The sequence below is a fragment of the Sinohyriopsis cumingii genome, chromosome 14 (genome assembly GCF_028554795.1).
Source record: "Sinohyriopsis cumingii isolate HCF-2022 chromosome 14, ASM2855479v2, whole genome shotgun sequence".
Taxonomy (NCBI): domain Eukaryota; kingdom Metazoa; phylum Mollusca; class Bivalvia; order Unionida; family Unionidae; genus Sinohyriopsis; species Sinohyriopsis cumingii.
Window position 1 is genome coordinate 49,053,176 of NC_142974.1, and position 20,985 is coordinate 49,074,160.

A 20,985-nucleotide genomic window follows, 5' to 3' on the forward strand; every position below is an offset into this window, starting at 1 on the left:
TTGTTTCTGTTTGTTTCTCTTTCGGTTCTTGTTGTTTCTTTCGGTTCTTGTTGTTATTTGCCAATTAGTTGTTGTTATTGTTTGCTCTTTTGTTGTTGGATCGGTTGCCGAACCAGTTGCTGGTTTGCTTGCTGTCTATAATCTTGTTTCTCTTTGTCAATTTGTTTTTGTGCCAGTTGCTGTCTATGCTCTTGTTTCTCCTTTTCCTTTTCTTTCTCTCTTGCTTGTTGCTGGTTTCTCTGTTTTGGGCATATTTTTTCTCACTAATGTGGTGTGTCTGTTGTACTTGCTGCTGTTGTTTTTTTCAGTTCTCATTGCATTTGGCACCTCTTGGGCGTGTGCCCCACTTTCCCCCATAAATGGCATTTCCTGTGGAAGATACATCCTTTGTTTCACGTTTTTACTAAAAGGCCATGTAAGAAAATTACTTTCTTGATGTTATAAAGTTTTCCTCTTTCTATTTCCAGTATTCTGGTACCGTTGTGTATCGTGTATCCAGGGATGGTGTCCATTCCCTCTCTAATTACTTTAGTTTGGAGTTTTGTTGGAATTTTCCTACCGTGGCTTCCAGTGGAATTTCCATTTGTAAATCTACTGTATGTAGTTCTCCTGTCCTCTTTTTTTTTTTGAAAATATAACTTTTTCCTTCTGTAATTTCCATTTCTCCATACGGCATAATTGGTTCAGTCCCTTTTGGTGTCATTATAAAGTCTCCTTTTACATTCATATTCAAACATTGTTGGTTTTTGATCTAGCGGTATTCTTGATGTATGAACATTTCAAGTGTGATCCATTATGTTATATCGATTCTTTCGGTATCAAAGTAATGTTCCAGTTTGGTCAGTTCTCTGTTTCTCGTCGTCTTTGTTTGCTCGTGCGTCTTGTGCACTGAGTTTGTTTCAGCTTGAGAGAAAATTTAGTGTTATTCCCGTCCTGAATTCTTGTTTATTTGTACGATTTTATACTTTGCGTATAATGTTCCATGGATTCCATTCACTCTTGGAGTAGTAAAGTTTCACTTCGCATTCATATTCACGTTCCTATAGACTTACGCGCAGTTTGTTTCGTTCTCGCCATGACAGACCTTACTTCTCAAGAATGAGTGCCCACAGTTTTGATACCAAAGTTTTTTTTTTTTCTACTCAGTGTAACTCCCAGTTTTGACACCAAAGACATTTTTGCCTCTCATTCTTGCACCCCAACACTGGTAATGATTCACTGTATTTTTTATTCTATCCGCCAGTCATCCTTTATCAAATATTCATTCATTCATTCATTCATTCATTCATTCATCCATTCATTCATTCGTTCATTTCTGAATTTCTGAGCTGAACTTACTCACTAGCATAGATGTGGCTTGTATATTCATCCATCTTAGATATAAAAATGCATATAAAATGATTATCTTCCCTCAAGCTTACTCAACTGATACAGTTCTAGAATTTCTTAATTTTTAGAACATAATGTAAATAATTAAATATCGAATAAGTTAACGATAAGCAACAAATTCTTACTAATTTAACAGATTTCAGACTGACTCCAAGTTGTTTGTATTAACTGCGATGTAATAAATGTTTGACTTTAAATACCAATATATTATGATCTGTACCTCCAAAGGTATTTTATTTTTTATTTATTACTGGGCTTGAAGTTAGTAGCGAAATCTTCTATACAATAAATCAATATTACGATTAATATATAAATTCTTAATAATATTAATAATATTAATCTTAATAATATAATAAAATAAATCAATATTACGATTAATAATATAAATTCTTAATAATACTAAACTTTCCAAAACACAATATATACCGTATGATTAGTAACATACAAAAAGAATACGAAAATATTTAAATTGCTTCGACAAAGAATTAAATTGTTTGTAAAATGAATCAAATATAATGTCTTAAAACACTGAAACTATTCCACTGCGGTTTTTAAAGAAAATCGTTAAAATGTCGTACGTAATTTATCTTACCTGTAGGAAAGGAAGGCGAATGTTGTTGAGTCTTGAACCAAACTGTTACCAAAGACTTGGGTGGTTTTACTTATACTGTAATCTCAGGCGGCGAGGAATGAGAGTTCGCCACCGTTTAAGTGTATACTAGACTCTGCCCTGCGCTTTGGAGTAAGGAAAATCACTAGGCTTGTTTTGGAAGATTTACGAAAACATCCGATCTTGTATGATAGCACCTTCGTTTTTTCCATAAGTGCGCTATAGTGTGTTCGTCTAGCCAACATCCTAGAAAACTTGACTGAATCGGCGGTCGCTGAGTCAACATAATAATTTATTGAATCAGCCTGATATGATATCTTGCATGAATTCCCTAACTTAGAACACAGGAGTGATTTTATCATTAATTTTATACAACGTCAGACATATTGCCATATTTAGGCAACAGTCACACTCTTTATTAAAATCATACAAATTTAAGTTACAACAATAAAAAAATCCATTTTGTACAATTTCATTGAAAATTCAATCTTCACATAAATATTAAGTATATAAATTTGTATAAATCATTTATCCGTATATATATATATATATATATATATATATATATATATATATATATATATATATATATATATATAAGTATATAAATTTGTATAAATCATTTATCCGTGTATATATATATATATATATATATATATATATATATATATATATATATATATAAATCGTATATCCGTACATATATATTAAGTATATAAATTTGTATAAATCATTTATCCGTACATATATATTAAGTATATAAATTTGTATAAATCATTTATCCGTGATGCTTAACATACTGATCAACAATACAAATATAAAAAAGCAAGACTTTCTTTTACATATTAATTGTTGTTTTTGAAGTTGGCATTCCGTTCCTTGCATTAATGGATACTATGCGATCACTTGGATCCTTAACGAGGTATGAATAAAGCAAGCCATTAAATACCTTTCTCTTTCTTGCCCCTTACTTTAAAAAAAAAAGAGTGGAAATCCTTATGGTACTAGAACGGCAACGTATTTTGTTTCTTTCTGCTTTTAATTATATATCATAAGCCAACTTACTTCTCGTACTTTAACATTGCTAATGTTTAGCTCCACTATAAATCTTTACAATATGCATGCAGTGACGCATGCTTCCTTTGTGTGTAAAATTTGAACGGCTTACCAAGTGGTCTTTGTTGTATTTGACTGATCTTGTTTATATGAACATGCTGCAGTATTATCTGACCAAAGTTAAATACAATACATTAAGCTGGGGTAGTGGTGTTTCGGAGTTGAATTGTCCTTGGGGTCTAAATGTCAGGAAATTTGTGTAAGAAAGCACAGCCTTTATTTGCATGAACTAACGTGTGGCGGTATTGTTTAAAATTGCTGCAGTATATCTACAAACTTTGTGAGCATAAATAGCTCTCGCCTCTTATAATACACTTTGTTATAACATGATTCCAGATATAATGCAGTAACTCATGACCAAAATAATACCAATGTCTAAAAATACGGGCTGAAAGAATACAACGTGAAATTTACTTGTTTATCTGAAATTCATGTAATAATTTATATCGAAAATTTACAATTACCAAATTTTTTAAAGATAAAAAATGCAGTGATTGGCTCTTGACACGTCTGAAATGTTATCCTATTTTTTGCTGAAGCATAAATCCTCTTGTTTAACCAAATAATAAAAAAACGAGCTTACAAACATCTACTGGCAGGGCAAACAAAATAAATGCACAAATCCACCAAACAATATAACAAAAAGTGCCTCACTACGTGGTTGTACACATACAACCATCACCTAATGACATTTTGTTATATATAAAAGAAATGAAAATCGCATTCAACTTCTAAATTGTCTGTATTATAACTAGGCATCATATTCTGCAAATTCTAGACCGTTCCGGTGGCCTAGTGGTTAGCCTCGGATGCGTGATGTGGGCTCGAACCCCGACCGAGTCATACCAAATACTTTTAAAAATGGAACAGCTGCCTTGCTTGGCGCTCAGCATTATGAGGTTAGTGCTAGGACTGGTAAGCCTGGTGTCAGGATAATGTGACTCGGTGGGACATCATGCTACATCTCTGCGGAATAATGCCCCAGTGCTAGACATCACTATAAACTGCCACACTGCAGACACCGTAGCGATATGACTGAAAACTTGTTAAAGTTATGTTAACAATCCAAATCATACCATGCCATTTCCACATCTAATTTCGAAATACAGCCCAAAGAGGCATTGACCGACATGTCGTCAATTTTTGTGCATCCAGCATTTTACCTGCATACCATCAGTATTTGTCTTCCCTGTGTATATCCGACTTACCACTGGGCCCAAACTCACTCACTGGTATCACCATTATCACTTTCCCAGCTCAAAATATTCTGACGTATTTAACAACTTTAAAGATTACTGTCATTGACACTATCATCAACAAGTATTTGCTGACGGAAATTGTCACCTGAAGAAGAACCATGCTGGGAATCAGCCATTCTGGAGTTTTCTAGGAAGCCTGGATATTTTATACACACAATTATAAAAATTCCTTGATACAAGATTTAAACTACAACATAATACTTGTTCCAAGTTAGAATGTGCTAATTAAATTTATTTTAACAATCATTCATGCCAAACAGAAGAACAGGAGTGTAAACAGTCACCTACTTTAAAAACAGATGTCGCTACAAGCAATACCATGATTTAACTGGCGTGACTTACGTTGCCACAAGCAATGAAAGGTGGACGCTTAATACAAATTTTACATTGCTCCAAGTACAATTTAATAAATATGTGGCTTTCAATATGTGATAGTTCTCGAGCATCACTGGTCTCAAAATGGGAAAATTCGTACAAAGTATTCATGGTTCATACAATTACGTACCCTGGTATTGTTTCTGCTGATGTACAGTACAGCTCACGTGTATTTCATTTTGTGGGGGTGGGTGGAGAGAGAGAGAGAGAAAATACCTCCATCATCTCTACTTTTTTTAGGGGGGATGGGGGGCACCAGACAGATCCCCTCACCCATTTCCAACAAAATAAAGTATTTTATGTTTGTGTTTCCCCCCTCAGATGTGTTGTATGTTTTATTTAAAAGCAAAATTTTATATAAAAAATTTACTTTTTAGAATTTTTGATTGGGGTATTTATGTTTCCTTAGTGTTATCTAAAGGGTTGTTCGTCCGAGTATGGTTTCCCTCACCTTGCTCGAATTTCCTTCCCTTTAAATTTTGTGACCTTTGCTAGAGGTCGCCTAGGTCTCAGTGTTTGCTATATGTAGTGGTGCTATATTGTGTGTATGCTATGTTTGAGACTACAAGTATAGATCATAAATCTTTCCCAGTTGTATTTCTTCCTAATTTGAATTTAAGATCCGTTATGATATGTTATTTTTATATTTTAATTTGTTTTATGGTTTTCGAAATTTGACGATGGAACTATTTAGATTTTGGTTTTTTTTAAATAATTCCTATTGTATTATTCGAGCGATAATATGTGTCGTTCTCGTAAAAGTTTTTAAGGATGCTGATAGGTAGGTTACACTCGATCCAAGGTCCACACTTCTTTATTCTCTATGTGTTTCTCCTGGGTCGAGTTAGGCCTCCTTTATTTAATTTATCTGATTATTCTTTATTGAAAGATCCAAAATTGTTTATGAGACCACATTTTTGTGTAGTGGTCAAACATATAGTGCGGGAGTTGTATGGTTTTTAAAATATAGAAGAAGTTAGTAGGGTTTTAAACAAAGTGTTATCCAGTATGTATTTGTGTCTGTTTTGTCTGTTTATGTTCTACATGGGGTGTTTTCAAAGACTCTTTCATGAGCATGTCCACTTCACGTAGCGCCATGTGACTTAGCCCCATGATATCATCGCCTTTTACTTCCCCGTATAGTTTCCCTTACTATATGTCTTTAGAATTTTCTCTCAGAAAAAAGTACATTTTAAATAAACAAAATACTAGTAATACAATTACAAAAAAATTATATTAAAGAATTCTTTCTTTTTCTCCTTTTTGTTTTTCTAAAAAGGTTATTTGTTTTAAATATTGGAAATATAATTTAAAAATTGTCTTTGAATTATGGCTGTTGTGGGTTGAGAGGTGGGGGTATGGGTATGGCATCGGCTCGCAATTGCGCTACTCGACCCTTCAGTCTATAATACCGATTCCTCCCTCCCCCAGCAGCAGGGGGGGGGGGGGGGGGGGCGAATCGGACATTTGTCTGAATCGTCATTTGGCTTAATTAATACCTTCTGCACTCAGCGGATCCGGTGTCGTCAGCGCCCGGTAAAAAAAAAGACGACGTCGTCGTCGGGGGATCGTCCAATCGTCATTTAGTTTAATTGATACCTTCTGCGCGCCGATCCCAGCGTCGTCAGCGCCTGGTAAACAAACGCGACGACCGCGTCGATGTCATCGCCCCCCCCCCTGCTGCTAAGTGGCTATTTACAATTTAACCGAATATTTGGTCAAGTCCGATACGATATCGTGTCCGAGGGTCATGTAAATTTATCGTTACAAATCCATGTGGGGTCGACTGAGCATGACTAAAAAAGTTTCGAAAAACATTAAAGTCCATGTCACCGCCGCACCATGTCTGCCAAATATTTCGTAGCGTGTGTGTATCAACGCCGTTGAATACAGCAAGAATATTGCAGTTGTCTCTGATTACTTTTGGAATCTGAGTGTATCGTTGAGTGACATATATCACGTCAGTGTTTTTATGCCTGCCTCTGGAAAATATCCTAGCTGGGTTTTTTTGATTGTCTAACATAACATCATCGTACACGACTAAATTGTTAACGTCGCCATCAATATCATCGATACCTGGTGCATCACTGATATCCGTAATAAACTCAATAACATTTTTTTAGCGATCGCTGATGCATTCTCGTTGAAATCTTTCAACACCTCGTAGCATCGTTGATCATCTACGCTAGGAGCAACCAAATACAACTTATCCCACTTCATCCATCTCATTATTAAATTGAGTAACAATTGCGTCTTGCCGGATCCAGATGGTCCGATGATAATCATCCGGATCGAGTTTGGTAACGCTGCAACATGCTTAACTGGTTCTCTTGTTTTAGTCGCTGAAAAGTCAATTATATTCATGTCTCTATACATAAATTATGGATCTATATTGTGTAAAGTGTAGAGTGCGTACTGGCACAAATGATATGACAACCGTTACAACAAGAAATAACAGATCGGCGCTTACTGGCAAGTGTGTACAATGCGGTATAAAGAAATTTAGATTTATTTCTATTAGACCCGGAGATGTTTTAAAAAAAAGCGAGGAGGTGATATTGCAGCCAAGTTATCAAAACTCCCCGGAACCCCGTGGGCAAAGTATCCAGAGAAAAACACCTCCCAGGATATAGCTACTGTGGCCCAGGAACGCGATTAGATATCAGACTCGATGATCAAAATCAACCCCGGCCCGGTGAGTATCCAATAAACGCTATCGATAAGGCGTGTCATGCTCATGATGTTGCTTACAAAAGTAGCGATCTGCAACAGCGTCATATCGCGGACGTAAAATTAATTCACGCGTTAAATGCTATTCCTGATAAATCCTTCAAAGAAAAATTGGCCTCATGGTTGGTAAAATCGGCTATGAAAGGTAAATTAATGACTGGAAGCGGAGCTTCTCGCGCTGGTAATTGAAAACGCTAGCGTTTATAATAGCAACATGGAATCCATCTATTATTCTCAGACAGGATACTGGAAGGGGAAGGCCGCAATTGGTAAGCTTGCAAGCGCTGCAAAAGTAACGAGGGCCGTTGCGGCTAATTGGTTATCCAAACAGGCTATATGGCAAATCTATCTACCACCGCCTAAACAAATCAACTTCTCGCGCTTTGATGTTGGCGTACCTAATGAAGTTCATCAGGCTGATATACTATTTCTGCCGCATGACAACGGTTACAAATACGCGCTAACCGTAGTTGATGTTGCGAGTCGATACAAACAAGCGTAGCCGTTAAAAACAAAGTCAGCAACTGAAGTAGCCGCTGCGTTTGAAAGAATTTATCGAAGAGGTCCTCTGCGCTGGCCAAATCTATTACAAGTTGATCCTGGTAGTGAATTTCGCGGCGCTGTTTTATCAACGCTGAAACATCATAGCGTCGCGGTACGACGAGGTCATACTGCGCTACATCGTGATCAGGCAATTGTTGAACGATTCAATCGGACTGTTGCTGAACGGTTATTTGGATATCAATACGCAAAAGAATTCATCCAAGAAAAACGATCTCGTGAATGGGTCAAAAGGTTGCCAGGCGTAATTGCAGCGTTAAATAACGAGATTACCCGAGCAATCAACATGAAGCCCAGCGACGCGATTAAATACGAGTATATACCCGGAAGATCAAAAATAGATAGCGTTTCCAAGCCGATTCTCGGCGATGTTACCGTGAGATATCTATATGAACCAGGAGAGCTTGAAGGCGGTAAAAAAAGAGCTACTGATCCTATTTGGAGTGTTACCACACATAACATATCAACGATAACACGATCAACTGGTAGACCACCGATCTATAGACTGGATTCAACTGCCCCACAGCGGGGGTTTACACGCGCGCAACTACAAGTGATACCTGACGATACTCAATTACCCCCGCGTGGTCTTAACTAGCGCCGTTGCGTCTATTACACTCAAGACATGTCAACCTCACATTGGTTGTGACATGACCGAGACTGTTATCGATCCTGTCCACGGTAAATTGGCGAGTGTCTTTATCCGAATAACGCCAGCGCATTACACAATTACAACTCGCGCAGTGATTATTCTGTTGTTGTCGTAACGCAATTATTAATTCGGCATCAATATCAAAACGCCGCTGTTTTTTTTTTATCCTGTTGGCGGTAACCCGAGAGTTTTCTATCGATGACGCTTGCATCGATGATGTCGTTGGTGACTCCGTCACCGGCTTCGTCAATAACAATTCTTCGAAGCTGATTTATCCTCCGTACTCGGGACACTGCAAGATAGACTAGATTTGACCATTCGATGCGATTATCAACCATCCAAACAATTGTATCCGTGATAGTCAGTCCCTGCGAGGAATGTATTGTCGTTGCGTATCCTAGCGTCCACGGGGATTTATCAGCACGTAGCGCGTCCTCGACGACGCTGATATCAACGAGCACGATATCATTCAGCACGAGAACCTGTTTTTTTGTCCCCGACGCTGTCGGGGCCGGGATTTCAACTTCAATGTTCTGCCGCCGTGTGTCCGCGGGTCTATAGCATAACGGCACTGGACGCGTTGGAAACTTTTCCTTATGCAACGCAAACAACTTCCGCTGAAGTGTGTCTCTGACTATCTTTCTACTCGCTACAATCAAATCGTTTGGTTTCCATGTTTCCCAGAATTCATTTAACGGCGTTTCCGGAATCACCTCGCGGATTATTTCACATTGAATTCTATCCGGCTGTAATCTGATTAATTTCTTAACCTCGCGCAGTTGTTCATCAAGTGCTCGGTAATCAGTATCGGTTTCTTCATAATAGTCCACAAACCCGCTCAACCAATCATGCGGACCCTCGCCGACAAATGGTGGTGGTTGACCATGGTCGCCACACATGATCACCGCTGTATTCGCGAGCAACAACCAATCAAGAAACATTTGTAAAACATCTAACGAAACAGTACATATCTCATCCCAGATGATAACCTCAGGAATAAATTTTTCACCCATTCGATCAGGAGTCCACTCACCACCGCTGTATCGAAAAAAGCTGTGATAAGTAACGGCGTCAACATTTCGTTGTTTTATCTCTCGCGCTAGTCTATGGGTCGGTGTAAGCACGATCATACTTGCCCGCGTTCGAAATAATTCAATTGCCCGAGTCGTCTTTCCTGACCCGCCACAGCCGCTTAAATAAACTGTTTTATGTCTACAAATTGGATCAGAACACGGTGGTGCATTAGACCATTCTGACAATTTATCACCGCGTAGGTAATTGTTTTCAACGGTGACATCTGCTGACGGGGAATAATCGCGTCGTATTTCATTTTTAATTCTCCATGTACCCCAACTCTCGTCCGGACTAGTAAACCCGGCTACGTTTTCCTTGTACTTTACGTCAACATAAAACGAATCAACGGCTACTCTAACCGCGGTGTCGGGAAATTTATTTATCGTGGAGAATAAATTGATAGCGGCGTAACCCAGCATAGACGCCCTCAAATGCGGGTATGCTGGGCTGTCTCCATCGCTGTAGGTAACAACTGTACCCAACCTTGTTCCATTGGACAAGAAAGCTGTTTTGCAGTTCACGTATCTATTTTTCGCCACTGCGTCCTTGATTACGAAATCATATTCTGCGTCATCTATAATCAGCCGCGAGCAATATCGTTTGTAGTCGCAGTTTTTTCCACCTTGTGTAAACTTACCGATTATTCTTCTACCGAGATCTTTTGCCTCTATGTTTCGTTGGTTGAATATCCTCCTGGACCATTCGATGATATATTCCTCGTCGGCATCAATGTGTTTTCTGGACTCGTCAATTATGCTATCTAGACGCTCCGGTTCTGGTAACCAGACTTCAGTCTGCGGTCGGTATGATATAATCGCGTCACTGACAATCAACGAAATTAGCATTTTACAATCAATCATATACCGTAGCAGCGCTATTGGCAACCACTTTTTTTCAGACATGTGCCTACCGATCCAAATATAGCAACAGCGATGAAGTCCTGCCGCGAACTCAAATGATACTACGCGAGCGAATCCGGTTAAATCAAAATTAGGCAGTGGTCCATTAATAGCAACACGAGTCATTTCATGTCTGGGGTGTCCAAATCGTTTGAAATACTCAGCGGCGGATCCATACCCGAGAAAACTCGCTGGATAACAGGCAACCATATCAACGGAAATTATAGCATCGCGGCTGTATTCAGTGTTCCATAGTCCACCGTGATAATATTCCAAACAACTGGATTGTACATCTGGTAGAAATTCCTTGCGTGTTGGACTCCACGCATTTTTCCTTGCTGCAACATGAGCTGCAACCGATGGAATCGTGAAACAATTTGTTAGCAGTTGTTCATCATGCTCCTCAAATTCTATGGCGGTTTTTTTCATCTTGTTGTGAAACGCTTCAGTGCGGTATAATTCACCGTTTGGTCTTACAAACTGATCAAAAGTATCCGCATCGTTTTCAGCGCTGCGAAGTAACCACACTGACACAGGGTCGTTTTTACACAAGCAGGCAATAGCATCAAATAGTTTCCTCTCCGCGAGAAAACCATCTTGTATAAATTCCCCGGGGATATACTTTACTGTTCTATCCCGTGGAAACACTGTGATCGCGGGCGTCCACGCGTGTTCGTTATGATCAATAATTTTAATTGGGGCTCCCTTTGATTTATACTTTGATTCGTGTAATACTTCACCGGTTATCGTTGTAACGGTTATTGGAAATCTCAGCAATGTTTCTAATCTCGCTATGTCGCTGATGGTTGCTCCTCGCTCGCGCACTGTCTTCTCCCACTGGTTGATTTTGCTCCGTCGTAAATCAGTCAATTTGTTTCCTCGACATGCATTTGTAAAATGCTCTATTATTCGTTCTGCTACACAATTTATCCCCGTTGACTGTTTCATTGGCGCTAGTTTTCCGATATCAGGTTTCTTATTTAACGGGTATATTCCATAAACAACTGCTGTTTCAGGATACGCTCGTTCATAGTATGGTCTGTCAATTCCGGTTAACAGCCCCGGCTTGGAGTCGCGGCTAACAATGACTGTTTTCTTGTCGCTGAGAACCGGTTCAAATTTATCACGTATGATCCAATTACCTGATTCCACCCGGACAATGAATTTTACTCTGAAGAAATACTTGCTGGAGCCAAGTTGTGATATTATCGTTGCTGCGCGGTTGTCGTTCATGGTAGCATCAGCAACACCATCAATTCGAAATGTTGACCAACTATGAGATGCACCATCACGCTTGAATTCATCGATACAATCGCGTATTTTACTCAACAGGGTTCTATCGTTTATTAACGCTTTTGGTGCGTCCTTGAGGACTCTATCGAGATTAAACCTAATATTTTTCCAGGGCTTAATTGCTGCTAATCTCTTGAACTCATCCATATAATTAAAACAAGTATTTAAATGAAAGAATATAGTATAATGAATCACTGCAAATGGTTGATGATTGGGTCGACAACCCCGTGCAATAAATCATGTAGAGGTGAATTCTGCGGGTATCATTTACAAAGCGTTCGTAATGGTTCTCTTGGCCCCCTCCCGTGCTTGGTTTGTCACGTTGGTGTAAGAGGAAAATCGCAGTTGTGTATCAATTGTGGCAGAAAGCGATACAGAGAGTTAAAACGTTATTACGATAAACGAATTAAAAACGCCGTCATTGACCCCACCGCCGATTTCGTCATTAAAACCCCCCAAGACTACGTTGAAAGATTTATAATTAAACCAAATAATGAATTAGACAAGTAGTATTATTATACAAATGGGCCAAGAATTTCAGCCGCATCCTGTGCTCGTTAATTACGAGGCATCTCGCGACGGCGTTGTTAGAAACCGCAGACTGAAGAAGCCGGTTGGTACCGTAAATAATCAGGGGTATTTGATGTTTACTGCGGGAGGAAAAAGCTATTATGTTCATAGGATGGTATTTGAAGCATTTAACGGATTAATCGAGAATGGGCTTGTGATTGATCATATTAATAATAATAAGACTGATAATTCTCTTATAAACCTACAAGCTATCTCGCAAAGTCAGAATGTCAAAAAAGGCCAAACTGGTAAATACTCAAAGAAAGCAAAACCCGTAAAGTCATTTGATACAACAACTTACGAAGAAAAAACTTTTCAGTCGATGAATGAAGCCAGTAGATGCTTTGACATTTGTAGAGCCTCAGTACGATTTGTTGCAGAAGGAATACAAAATTCAGCGATCTCAAAAAAGACTGGGCATAGAATTCGATTTTCATATATAACAGAAATCAGCGAGTGACAAAGGCCACCGGCGCCTATGGCGCTGACGAATAACACACTGCGCGGGGGGTCAATTTTTTTTAATTTAAAAACAAGATGTTTTATGAGAATAATGAATATCGAAGACATCAATAATATATTAGCCGAGATTTCAAAATTAAAAAATCAAGGAATTGAATTATCTGATGGTCTCGACAGCGAAAAAATATTATCCGATTATGAGATTATTAACGAACAATCGAAACGGGGGCGTTTTACCCTGGCCCGCGAGTACTTTTTTATAAAACGATTACAACATACGATTAATGAAAACTTGTACCACAATGACGCAAATGCATTCATTGGACTATTCACTGCCGTTGAAATAATACGAAAAAAACTCGGACGTGTTTATGAACGACGCCGGGAGATTTCTAGTAAGATCAAAAACATTAGAAGGATTATAGACGAAAACTCCGTGGAGCCCCCGATGGTACACTCGGCGGGAAATTAGAAATTGCGGAGCAATTGCAATAATGGTAGGCGAATCACCTACTACTCGGCTAGCCAGAGAGCGGCTAGCGGCGCTTAAAAAGTTCATACCGTTACGAGACAGGGTCCGAGAACAACTTCAAACGCGGCAGCAACTACAAACCGATTTTACTGTTGGAAGCGAACAACTCTTTGCTCCAATAACGAGTGCAACCAAAGACGTGAAAACAGCGATATACGGGGATATTCCCGACGAAGAAAGAAAGAAAAAGGCGTAACTGCTTGGCGTACTTGAAAAGATAGCGGCTCAGACCGAACAAACGAAGAGGTCTTTGAGGCCACCACCACTCGCTATAATGGACCCACAAGAACCTTATGTTACAATGGCCGACGAAGAAGAACTAGGTGCTACCGCAAGAGAACCAGAAGAAGAAATACCGGAAGAAATACCGGAAAAAATACCGGAAGAAAAAGAGAAAGGGGGGAATATACCCCGTAATGTACTCAAGAAGAGCACAATAGATCAAATTAGAGGCTTCAGCAGCAGGGAAGAATTAGTTGATTTTACTGCCTCTAATTTTGCTAAGAGCATACGAGATAAGGAGCATATCAATAGCGGTTACGAGAAAAATATAAAGACGTTAAAGGATTGGACAAGAATGGTGTATTTAGCGAGTAAACATGAGAATGCATTACCACATCGTGGTGATCCCGATTACGACGCATTCCACAAGGAAGTTGAAAAAAGGGCAAAACTAAAAAAAGGAAAAGGATACTCTGTTGGTAAAGAATCCTACGGCGTTACCTGTCCTAATAGTGTTCTCAGTGATATATCACGGCTAGAGGTACTAATCGGAGGAAAACGAGCCGGAAATAACTCTCCGGAAATAATCAATGAGGCAGCTGATATTTGCAAGCGGTTATTTTCAGGCGGTATCATGGACATTAGTGCGTATCGAACGCTCATAGACGAGTTAGTGGATGATTAAAAAAATTATAAAATTGTCGTTTTTGTTAATTTTTGTTAATTTTTGGTCGTTTTTTGTCGTTTTTTTGTCGTTTTTGGTCGTTTTTTTTGTCGTTTTTGGTCGGTTTTTACGGGTGAAAACCCCAGGAAATCATTTAGAGAAAATCGATGTTTTTGCTGAAAAAAATCGAAAAAAACGACTATAGGCAACAAAAAATGACCAAAAATGACTAAAAATCAAGAAAAAACCAGAAAAAAACCGGATTTTTATCGAGGGCAAAAACCCAAGGAAATTTTGACAAAATTTATTCCGGTTTTTCAACGCGGCGGTGGGAAGGGGGGGATCAATCACTAATTGGAAAACCGGTGTTTTTATAATAAAGATGATCATACACTACAACCACGATAAACCAGTACTCGTCTACGTGGTAAACTCGCGATTGCCTGTTTACCGCGCGTACTATGGAGATGGTCTCGGTAGCACCATTGCGGGGTTATTTACAAGAATGGCTCCAAAAGTAGCGCCGTTAGCCAAACAATTAGGAATGAAGGCTATTGATGTTATTCGTGATAAGGGAATCAGCGCTATTGGAGATGTTGCCGGAAAGGCGCTTTCTGCAGCAAAGGACAAACTAATGTCGTTGGTGAGAAGAAAAAAACAGAAACCACCGGTGATGCCATCAACGACAGTGATGCCTGCGAATGTCAGTAAAGTAATAAATAACGCAGTGGAACAAAAACTAGCGTCGTTGGTAAACAATAATCAAGATGACATCGCAAACATGATAGCGGGAAGTGGTTTAAAACGACGACGATGATTTAGATGCATCAGCGTATTATTAAATAAAATGTTTAAACAAACAGCTGATCCGGCGTTTGATATGGACGCACCAGTGCACAAGGATGATTCTGTCCGTAATTATCAATTTTATTCCTATCATGCAGTACAGCCCAACATACGATCGCGAATTGAACTTCAAGTCCATGATACCAGTAAATACTTTTTGCCGTGTGAAGCGTTTATTGAAATCGAAGGAGAACTTGTAACAGAGGCCGATACTCCTGCTGTACCAGCACCGTATCCAGATGGTACCAAAGTTGGCTTAGTCAATAACGGCGTAATGGCGCTATTTGAGAGTGCAAAATATCTCATTGATGGAAGAGAGATCGAGTCTATAGAACGCGATGTTGACGTGGCTACAACAATAATCGGGCTAGTAAGATATTCCGACGATTATACAAGATCAGCGGGTCCATCTATGATGTTTGCAAAGGATACTAGAAACACTGCTGGAAACTCGCAATTTGTGGTAAGACGACCAAGAAATAATGATAATAGCGCTAACGCTGATGTTGAGAATATGATTATAAACAGCGATCCTAATTTCAACTTCGGAGCCGCAACACGCATATCAATGTTAACAGGACCGCGTAGATCTTTCTCATGCGCGATTCCACTGCATCATATATTTGGATTTTGTAGGAACGTGCGAAAAGTTATCTACGGAGCAAAGCATACCGTGGTGCTTGTGCGAAAAGGTGATGATAGAAATGCAATTTGGAGAATTCCAGCGGATCTTGCAAATCCAAATAATGACCCTGGTAAAGTCGTTTTAACTAAAATATTATTGTGGATGCCAGTAATGACTCCATCCATTACCACAGAGGCACGATTGCTATCCTTTATGGAGCAGGGAGGAAAATCATTACTAAGTTGGTTAACAACAACAACAGATACTAAGCAATCAAATATCAATGGTATATTCACATGGAACCTGGCATCACAACAAGGCATTTCGGCTCCGCGTCATATATTTGTTGCGTTGCAGGATATGACGAGAGTTGATAATCAATTATCCAGCCATATGATATTTGATCGATTAGGCGTTACTGACGTCTCGCTGAGAATAAACGGCCAGCAGGAACCATCTGAGGATATACAACTTAATTACGGTCAAAACCATATTGCACGCGTGTACCATCGGTTGCTGTCATATATGAGTCGTGATCAAAACGTCGACACTGGTTTGCAAATATCACAACATGATTTCAAAGAACTATATCCGATCTATTACTTTTCGCTGAAACATCTTGATTTAACAAGACAATCCGTCGTTGATATACACTTCCGAGCTAATGTAACTCGCGGCGTTATTGCTGATTACAGAGCTATTGCTGTCATCCTCAGCGATAAATCAATGCTGTTGGAAGGTGTTGGTGGACGAATGAGAATCGTTGATGCGCCAGTGGAAAACATGTAATTGAAAACACAAACGCGTTTACAATAAAATGTCGTATAGTGTCGTCAGTGTAGAGTTGACTGATGGTCAAGTCAAGAAATTACGATCAAAGTCGGCTAAACAATGCGGGACCACAATAACGCTGAAGCCGTCGCAGATGGCGGGTGGTAATCATAAGATATCGTTGACGGCGCGTCAAATAAAACATTTCAATAATGCGATGAAGAATAAAAAGGGTGTTCAAATAGATTTCTCGGCCTCAGCGATTAAAAACATGGAAAAGACCGGTGGGATATTTCCGCTGTTAGCTGCGATTCCAGCGTTAATTGCCGCGGCCGCACCAGCAGTGGCTAAGGCGGCGGAGTTGGGGGCCGTTGGTACCGCGGCGGGAATGGCACTGAAGAAGGCAACCGGGAAAGGCTATTAAAAAAAACGACCCGTAGCCGGAAAGGGTCTAAGACTACCGGGAACCCCGTATTCATGGTACTCGGGAAAGGGTCCAAGACTACCGGGAACCGTTTATTAACTCCTATGTCTAATTTTGATTTAATAAACGCCGCCGACGCGTTAGCGATAAAAAACTTCAGAGGTGTTTTTATGAGGGATCAATTACCGGCGGCACCAAGGAATATTGAAACCGGTATAATTAACCTCGATGGGTCCTCCGGAGCGGGAACTCATTGGGTTGCGTACGCGATTGATCCACGTGCGATCGTCTATTTTGATTCATACGGGTTAGCCCCGCCAAACGAGTTCATGCGGTATATCCGGGCGTGTTCAGCCCGGGTTTTTTATTCCACTCTGCCAACACAGCGATTAAGCGACCCACCGATATGTGGCCGTGAGGTATTGAACGTACTCGCGGCGATTTCATCATCGCGGAAACCACCTCATGTGGTTGTAAACGAATACACTAGTGGGGTCGTAGAGGCCCGGCGGGTTAATTAAAAACACCGTTTTTTTTACAATAACGATGATTGATATTTGGGGACGACCGGTTTCGGCGCTGAAAGAATCCACAAAAACGCCCGCCACCGATGACATAAAAAAACTAATTGAGGATGAAATCGCTGATACGTTGAATTTAACAAGTGTTGACCCGGGCGAAATAGTTGTATTTCAAGACCGCCAGGGTAAATTGAAATCCAGTAATGTGTCGCTGGATGACGTTTTAACACGACGGCGTGATGCCGCCGAGAACACTATCGCGCTGTATACCGGCGACGGACGACTCAAACCGGGTGAACATCTATCGACGGTGACGGATAGGGTAACATTAGTCCAAGACGGTTTTACAAGGTTAAATAGATCGGTGACCGAACTCGACGCGCAGGTGAAAAAATCTGTCACCGAGGTGAAAAAATCTATCACCGATATACAACTCACTACCGCTAGTTTTTTTTGGGACCCCGACGGTAACCGAACCGAATCTTGCGGGGATAAAAACTACTATTTCGGAGTTTACAACGCTGTCGGGCCAATTTTACACGTTACGAAAAAATGTTAACAGGATCGATGACAACTTTGATAAATTCTTTGGTAAAAAAAATACCAAGCTGGATGAGATTACAACAACTATAAATGATATCACTGCGTATGGACAGGAAATAAAAACAATCAAAACTGATGTTGCAGCGAACAAAAGGAGTGTAGACGTGCATGAACGGGAAATAGAAATAATCGGCGCTAATGTTGCAACGATCATAAATAATGTAGACTCGCATGGACGGAAAATAGAAACAATTAAAACTGATGTTACAACGATCATAAATAATGTAGACTCGCATACACAGGAAATATGAACAATCAAAACTGATATTGACGCGAACAAAAAGGGTGTAGACGCGCATATACAGGAAATAGGAACAATCAAAACTGATATTGAAGCGAACAAAAAAAATATAGACGCGTATTGGCGGGGAATAGGAATAATCAAAACTGATGTTGCAGCGAACAAAAAAGGTATAGACGTGCATACATATGAAATAGGAACAATCAAACTTGATGTTGCAGCGAACAAAAAAAGTATGACCGAGAATACAAGGGAAATAGAAACAATCAAAACTAATGTTGCAGCGAACAAGAATAATATAGACGCGAGTTGGCGGGAAATAGGAATAGTTACAACTGATGTTAACGCGATTAAAGACGGACTACCGAGAGTAGTAGAGCAACTCGAAAAAATAAAAATCCCTCATGAGAACACCATCAACACAGTATACACGATTCGGCATGGATCATTCGATTGGACTCCTACACAGAATACAGTAAATATTACCGCAACTGTTAAGGGCATTTATCGATTGACACTGGTTTCAATGATGCAGTTTAATATATTATCGTCGAGTTCATCCGGGGTTAACAATACAATATCAACAATTATAGACAAGGACGCAACTGAACCGTTTACAATTTATGCCGTTGATAGAAATTTAGCCGGGGCAAACATCACATGGTATGTGGAATTTGTAGCGAATCTAATTAATTAAAAACACTAGCTCTTTTAAAATAAAAATGACCACCAAGGTAATTGAATCAGAGGTATCACCGACGTCACATCAATATCGATTCGATACCGCAAAAGAATTCTCCGCGAACTTGAAAACGCTTTCCGAACAATACCGCGCAAAAATAAAAAAATACCGCCGAAAAATAACCGCCATCGACGCGGTCGTGTACTCGGTGTCGGGTATAGTAGCCGGTACCGGTGTTATTTTATCCACGGTGACCACGATAGCCCCGATCGCTGTTCCAATCGCTATCTCCGCAATGACAACAGTTGCTGGAGTTGCCAACGCAATCACTAGGAAGATATCATCGTGTTTTCAGAAAAAACTCAACGAGTATACAGTAAAACATCAAATAGTATCCGACGCGTACTCGAAATTATCCGGGTTGATCTCGTTGTCGATTGATAATTTGTTCATATCCGATGTTGAATTCTCCACGATGGTCCAGTTGTATAGCTCCGCGATGTCAAAAATCGAGGATTTTCAACTGGAAGCCGGAACCACTTCAACGACCTAAAAACAAGCAGGTTGTTAATATTCGGTGTCAAAATTAAACACTAAAAACAACGAATAATAATAATGTCGCTGAACCCCGAAGGGTTTCAGTTGCTTCAACGGATCGCGGAGAACACCACTCCGGTACAAACAAGTATGATATCGATAACATCAACGAAACCCGAATTCAGTGTGAACTTCCCATCACCGGTTCCAGTGAAGGAAATAGCACTGGCAAAATTGCGAATATATCACAGTTGGCCTAATATCTGAGCGGACGCATTTAACGGACAACAACCTAATAACTCGCTGGTTTTTGCATGGACAAATAAACCCGATGGGACCCCAGACTGGAAGGAGGTTACAATACCAACTGGGTCATACCAAATAGAACAAATCAATAAAGAATTTCAACGCAGAATAAAATCGATCACAGGAAAAGAATCAAAAATCGCTATTACGGTTCATGAACCGACGTTATCGTCGACGATTGAAATAAGCACACCGGGGTATATGGTTGATATTTATGGTAGTTCAATAAGAACCATACTAGGATGGCCTAAGAATCCACCTCATGAAATCGCCGCGGACTTGCACACGAATGAGCAATCGTATCATGAGATTACCCCCCGGTATCGAACTGATTTGTATATTATAAAAGGCGCGTTATTACCCAGTAGGTTTATATTTCAAGACAGGAATACCATGCAATGGATATTTCCGTATAAGGAAACTCCTAAATTATCCACCCTGATCACAGTTGGTTTAAATGATATCACTAGTGCGTTTGCCGAGATTAATCGTATTTGCCAATCACAACTAGAACAACTACGGGAAACAAAAGCACGAAAACACGTTGAGGTGTTAAATCAACTTATATCAGACATGGAATATATTAATGAACTAATCGTTAAAACAATATCCGCTAACAGCGATGATAATAAACAAAAATTCCTAACCGAGTATAATATCACAGAAGCCAATTTACCCGATTTCAAGTTTCCAGGATACAACGCACCAGAACTAAGAAAATCTCTTAATGATTTTCTCGCCCCATCAACTTATATCCTCAGACACGATAACGGAGATAGTGGTAGGCATATTGCTCCATACAACGTAAATATCGCATCGGTGATAGCAATCAATCTAGTGTGTGATGTTATCGAAGGGAGTTACCAGGTGGATACCAATCAATCAAATCAAGCTCAACAGGGATATATCCTTTATTTATTTTCACCAACAGCCCCTCCGGGATTTTTAATCGTTGAGAGTCTAATTAATCCGGTCTATATGCGATGCCGTAATCGGTTTTTAACGAGAATTAATTTTAGAC